Source organism: Zingiber officinale, chromosome 5A (genome assembly GCF_018446385.1).
Source record: "Zingiber officinale cultivar Zhangliang chromosome 5A, Zo_v1.1, whole genome shotgun sequence".
NCBI lineage: Eukaryota > Viridiplantae > Streptophyta > Magnoliopsida > Zingiberales > Zingiberaceae > Zingiber > Zingiber officinale.
The window spans coordinates 46,583,257-46,590,105 of record NC_055994.1 but is presented as its reverse complement, the minus strand read 5'-3'; the positions used below and the strand labels follow the sequence as shown (position 1 = coordinate 46,590,105).

General features: G+C 38.5%; 1 long non-coding RNA gene across 1 annotated transcript; it reads right to left on the bottom strand.

The window, feature by feature from the left end:
- Positions 1–248: 248 nt before the first annotated feature.
- Positions 249–1,990, bottom strand: LOC121982805. The gene is made up of 2 exons (XR_006112260.1): positions 1,882–1,990; positions 249–443 (listed from the first exon to the last, which is right to left on the bottom strand). It is a non-coding gene; the product is annotated as an uncharacterized LOC121982805 (long non-coding RNA).
- Between the last annotated feature and the right edge of the window lie 4,859 nt (positions 1,991–6,849).

Here is a 6,849-nt window from a genome sequence, read left to right as displayed (position 1 = left end):
CTGTAACGACCACCCTTCTTACTACTAGTCTGTAAAGGTGACCGTTACTACCTTAACTACTAACTCCCTAACGTGGTTAACGCTACCTACTTGACTACTAACTTTTTTTTTAAAAAAAACTATTGTGAGGCCTCGAGAGAGATTTCTGCTAGACAAAAATTCCGACAGCACCTCCCCTGTACCGGTGACAATAATCATGGATACATATATAACAATCATATTAAACAAACAACCACACAGTTCTAATAAATATAAAACATAAAACATCTAAGAAGCTAAACCAAATCATCACATGGTGGCAAAAACTCCAATAGTCTAAATACAAGTCTTTATAGATTTCTAAAACTTAGTCCCAAGGCTTCCATAGTCCACACATCACACCTCCATCAGCTCCTTGTCGCCTTCCTTTCATACTTTAGCTTTTCCTTTATCTTTACCTTTATCTGCAGTAGGAGGAAAGTAGTATCTATAAGCATAAAGCTTAGTAAGCGCTATCTAACTCACAAAATCTCGATATGAAAAGCATGTGTACGAAATAAATTCGAAACATGATAAGAACTACTCATGCTTACTAAAAACAGCAAGTAAAGTATAACTAACTGAAATACTAAACATGTGAAGCTAGTCATGCTCATAAATAACAGTAGAAAGTCTCAATGGCATGCTAATATAAAAGAACTAACTTGCTGAATTTAAAGGGATAGAAATGACTATCTTGCTGAAATAAAACTAAGACAGTTAACTTGCTGAAATTGAAACAAAAAGAACTATCTTGCTGATTTCTGAACTTAAATTAAGTTTATTTCTTTTGTTCCAAAAGCTTATATATATATATATATATATATATATATATATATATACTTCAAAATAGATAATAAACTTCTTCTTGGGCCCGACATTGTACCACTTTGCGCGCATCCTTAATAAGAGTCGAGGTAGCTAATCCCGAAACTACTAAGGTACTTCTAGGCCTTGTGCCTAGGGGCATCTTGGAGCCCATCCCTTAGACCTTGTGTCCGGTACATGCCCTTTAAAAGTAAAATACTTTTCATCTTTAAATACTTCTTATAATAAAATGTCTTGGCATTTTAATAAGCACCTTGTGTGCCAAAATCCCTAAAGTCTTGACTTCGGAATCTTACTTAAGGCTTTAGCCTTTTTCTTTCTTTTCTTTAACTTTCTTTTACTTATCTTTTGGTAATTTAGTAGAGGATTATAACTAAATCCAAAAGTAGATCTGTTCATGCTAAATGAGGTAGTAAAGAAACTTAAATCTAAACTGCATACTATCCTAAACAAATTCAGCATGCTTTGTTAACAAAATTCTAAAATACTATAAATACATGCTATCCATGTTCATTGCATATCTATAAAAACTAAAACTATATATTGAACACATGCTGTTCAAGTTCATTGCATATATATACAGAAAACTAAGCAAAGCAATAAGAAAATCCGCTTGTCTAACCGCAATAAGAAAATATGCTTGTCTAATAGCAATGGAAGCTACTGGTGAAGTAAAACAAAACATGTTTCAAAATCAAGCAAAAATGAAAGTCATGTTCTTCTTCTCTTGTTCATAATATAGGCAAATATTGATTGACTTTGCATGACCCCTTGGACTTATTCCGTATACAAATCACACACGTGCTTGGAATTAATGACTTAAATGTTAAACAAGGAAGTATCCACCTCAGTAAACAAAACAAACTGATCATTGCTCATTAAGGTTGATACGGATCAAAGAAGATTCCAAGTTTTCAATATTAAAGCACTCTTCATAAACCAAAACTAGAATGAACGCTGCTATTGTTCATTTCACAACAAAAATGCAAAACAAAACCCCGAGAGCTACTCCTACCGCAGGTGAGAAGCACTTACATCGGGTTCTTGGACTTACAACCGAAGGGAAATGCTTTAGGGTTTCGGTGGAGCTTCGATTCTACCGGTTCCTTGTATCTCCCGAGTTCTCCTTGTCGGAATGGTCACCCACGGGTGAAAATCGGCCGGAAAAGCACGTCGCCGACGCCGGAGGGAGGAACCCTAGCCTTGGCTGTGGTTTCGCCCGAGGGAAGAAAACGGCGTTGCGTGCGTGGGGAGAAAAGGAGAGATTAGGTTTTAGGTTTCGGGAAAAGAAAATTATCTCCTTTAATAACCTGGATTATTTCGGTTCCATCTATTACTTAAATAAATTCCGCCCCATATATGATTAACGAAACAATTACAGCTCAGTTGGTTGGCTGCTGCTTGGCTCATACTTGGAATCGTGGGTTCGAATCTCAACTTCAACATTTTTGGTCAAATCTTCCTTCTTTTTGTAACCCTACTAAACGACCTCCAAAAATCACGTAAAAATACTCTAAAAATTCTTAAAAATCTCTAGAATATTTTAAAAGTATTTCCAAATATTTTTATGGACTTTTAGAACTTGAAATAGGGAAAATTGGGTCGTTACATCGGTTATCCGAAAAATAAAACTTTTAACACTATCATATAGAGGGAAGCTCCAAGATCTCAAATATAGTGTGGGTTAGTGATTATCATATAATTTTCATTTACCTTGAGCTTACGACATCCCTTTTTGTGCCTAGATTCGTGTTAAAAAATTCATAACTCTTTATATGATGTATCGTAATGATAATAATATGCATTTTCATGTTCAGGAGACCAGCCTGAACACATAGGAACTTATCCCATGGCAATTCGATGTTGTTTGGTCCATCAACCGATTTTGGTCAAAATCAGCTGATGGACTTCGGCTATTTGAAAAATAAAACTTTTAACACCATTACATATAGGGAAGCTCAAGGATCTCAAATATGGTGTGGGTCAATAATTATCATATAATTTTCATTTACCTTGAGCTTATGACATCAGTTGTTGTACCCGGATCGTGTTCAAAAATTAATCAGTCGACTGATACATAACATATGTTCACCTTAGAAAATGAATCAATCGACTGATACTATGTATCAATTGAATTAATTAGTTTCTGTACAGCAAAGAAACTAAAGCATTTGAATCAATCCGTGAAAATAGTCGAATCGATTCGTCTTTGTTCAACTCATAAATTAAATCAGTCGAATCGATAGATAAAATAAGTCAAATCGAATCGTTTCTATACACAACATAATTTGAATCAATCGAATCGATCCCTGAAATCAATCAAATCGAATCTTCTCTGTTCACAGTATAAACTGAATCAGTCAAATCAATATCTAATATCAGTCGAATCGGTTCGTCTCTGTACAATGCATAAACTAATCAGTCGAATAGATAATATTGTAGGATCGAAAAGAATTTAGATATCTCCATAATGGTATGATATTGTCCACTTTGGGCCTAAGTCCTCATGGTTTTGCTCTTGGGCTCTACCCAAAAGGCCTCATGCCAATAGAGATATCATCCATCCTTTTAACCCCATGATCTTTCCCATGTGTGGGAATATATTTTCAACCTTGTAATCCCAATAATCCCCCCTCAAACAAAGGACCACATGTTTCCCACGTCTGATCCTCGACCCACCAGGTCTTCCTGCCCCTCGATCCACCCGACCTACTAGGACTTCCTTGCCTAGTCGCAACTAGGACTTCCTGCCTGGTGTCTAGTCCTCTTGATCCAAACATAGGAGCCCCCACTTTCTTTGTTCGAGGTCAATATTGTACTCATATGACTTAATCAGACCATAGTTCTTATGCACAGTCGGTGGTTAAATCTTCTGGCAGTCCAGGCTCTGATACCAATTATAGGATCTAAAAGAATTTAGATATCTCCAAAATGGTATGATATTGTCTACTTTGGATCTAAGCTCTCATGGTTTTGCTCTTAGGCTCTACCCAAAAGGCCTCATGCCAATAAAGATATCATCCATCCTTTTAATCCCATGATCTTTCTCATGTGTTTTCAATGTGGGACTATGTTTGTAACCTTGCAACCCCAACAGATATCAGTCGAATCAATTCATCTCTGTACACCTCATAAATTGAATCAATTGAATTGATCTCTAACACCAGTTATATTGACTAGAAATTCTAATCGAATCGATTCATGTCACGCATTTTTTAAGATAACTTATGTATTTAAACATCCATTTGACTGTTTGACCTAACAACCAATTTTTTCTACCTCCAAACACTAAACGCTTTCGACCTTCTTCGGCGGCTGGTGTCTCTTCCCTCCAACTCCTAGTGCTCTGATAACCTAATGTAGGACTGTAAAGCCCGAAAAATTCCTGAATTTATTTTAGAAATATCCTATGATTTCTCTAGATTTTTAGGATATTTTTACATAATTTTTGGAGTACCGGAAGTAGCAAAAATAATTAGAACCGCAAAATAGCTTAGGCGGGAATCGAACCCGAGACCTATGGTGTAAGGGATAATGCTAGTAACCGGTGAACCCAGCAGGGCCGTGCTGAAAGAAAGGAGAACCGAATATATTTATATTAGAGTTGGGTTCATTAAACCACTTGATATGAATAATAAACTTAAGTTGGAGTTGGTTTATTTGGAGAACTTGGTTCGGCAACATCTTTTCCACCGAGACCTAACACCACCGCCGCACCTCTCCTCTTCCCCTCTTCCTCACGCACGGCACACACCAAGCTAAGGGTCAAGGGAACATCTTCCGGCGACGACTCCAACACGAAAAAGGTTCTCCTCCGCGAGAGGAACGCGAGGACGTAAGCGGTTCATCGAACGGAGCAATTTTCCGGAAAACCTAGCGGTTAGAATCGTAAGAAAACCTTACGATTGAGGTAAGAAACCCCTCACCTGCAGTATAATTGCTCTCGCTTGTTAGTTTTGGCGTTAGTTCAGTAATCTTACAGTTTTCAGTTTTAGGGTGTGCTTTTAGTGCACACCAAGCATTCGGTAGAATGCCCAGTTCAGAAGGATGCACTAGTAGGCGTCCTAACAACATGTAAAATGTATTAGAAACATTTTATTCAGTTTATTATCAGTTATTACAGCTATATGGATCAGATATCCATTGGGTGGGCTCCCACAGTAGCCTCTAGGTTCAGATAACCTAGCTCTAGGTTCAGATAACCTAGAACAGCAAAGTAAAATAAAACAGTATTCAGTATTTTACTTTTATTCAGTTGGCACTGTATTTGGATCAGATATCCATGGGCTGGACTCCCACAATCGTCCCTAGGTTCAGATAACCTAGTAACCCTGCTGGATTCAGAACTTGCAATCCCGGGTCTCGTAGGGATGCGCGCACAGTAAGTACAGTTGCCAGGGCCCAACAACATGTTTAGTATTTTCATCTATTATATGTATAGTTTTCAAATTTGAAACTAGTGACGAGAACACTAATTTAGCTTTCAGTTCAGTTCAGGTTCAGTTTACATGATTTGAGTTCATGTACAGATTTAGATATATTATGACTAGTTCAGTTTCATGTTCAGTTTCTATGCTATGCCATGTTTCAGTTCCAGTTTATGCTTTGTATGATACCATGCCATGCTTGCATATTCATTATGTTTCAAACAGCATGATTTAAAAACATAATCGCATCGTTGCATGTTTTAGTGAGGTAGATGGTTTCTTACTAAGCTTTAAGCTTACAGATGCTACTTTTCTTATACTGCAGATACCGGTAAAAGAAAAGTGGACTAGCGGAGGCTGGAGGGCGATGCTACGATGATGTGTGTGTGCAAGGGGTTTGGAATAAAGATCCTTGGGGATCTATACGCTTCCATTTCAGTTTTGATACTTAACATGACTAGTTTTATGAATTAGCCTTGTTGCTAGGTGTTATAGCTTAGTGAACTATGTTTTGTTTAGATTATCATGTTTAGAATGTTATTATTTACGTGCTAGAGTGTTTTCATGTATCTAGAACTTGTGTATGCGATTTTTGGCACAAATCAGTGCTGGAAATCAGAAATTCTGATGTCGTTTCAGACTATCAGAAACTGGATCGGTCAGCAGACCGATCCAGTGCCATTCCTTCTCCTGGATCGGTCAGCCGACCGATCCAGATGGATACAGTAGCCTACTGTATCTCCCTGGATCGGTCAGCCGACCGATCCAACATCGAACAGAAGGCATCCAGCGTTTCCAGGTGCCTGGATCGATCTGCAGACCGATCCAGACACACCTAGATCGGTCCGCAGACCGATCCAGCAGGGCACAGAATCGTAGCAAGTTGATCGATCCGTGGATCGATCAGCAGCTAGCTGGGAAGTTAGTTCTGAGTTCATAGCTCAGATGGGAGGTCAAGTATCCTCCTTAGCACATGTACACCAACCGGAAAGGGTCTTGAATCCTTCTTTATAATAGCATGGTGTATCAGTTGTCAGATTAACCGAGTCAGTTAGTGAAATTTTATTTTACCCAGTTTTCCGCACAGTAGCTTCAATAGTTAATGTAGCGATCCGGCTCACAGATTAGTACCCAGGAGTTGGGTCGTTACAGAGTGGTATCAGAGCAAGTTCCTTACTTCCTACACACACATCAGCATTGTGCCTACAACTTCCAAGTAAGAACATCTCTCACTCAATTTTGTTTTCAGCTTTCATATCAGTTATAAGTGCTTTCATGTTTGCTCTCATGTTGGTAGTTAATTAATTCATGTTTACAGTGATAGTAATTAACATGTTACCAGTAGTTAACTATAACATGATAGCCTAGTTATATATATGTGTTCTCTGCTATTTAGAAAATGGTACGAGGACGTCCCATAAGAAAGCATCACGTGGTGAGCCCAAAGACGAGGCGGGCCTCCCTGCCTCCCGGACCTACAAAGACTAGTGGCTCACCATTAGGCGATCGTGGAGATAGCCTCCTCAAAGGCTAACCAAGACTACTCCCCGTCACTCCGACCAAACCTCACGACTCC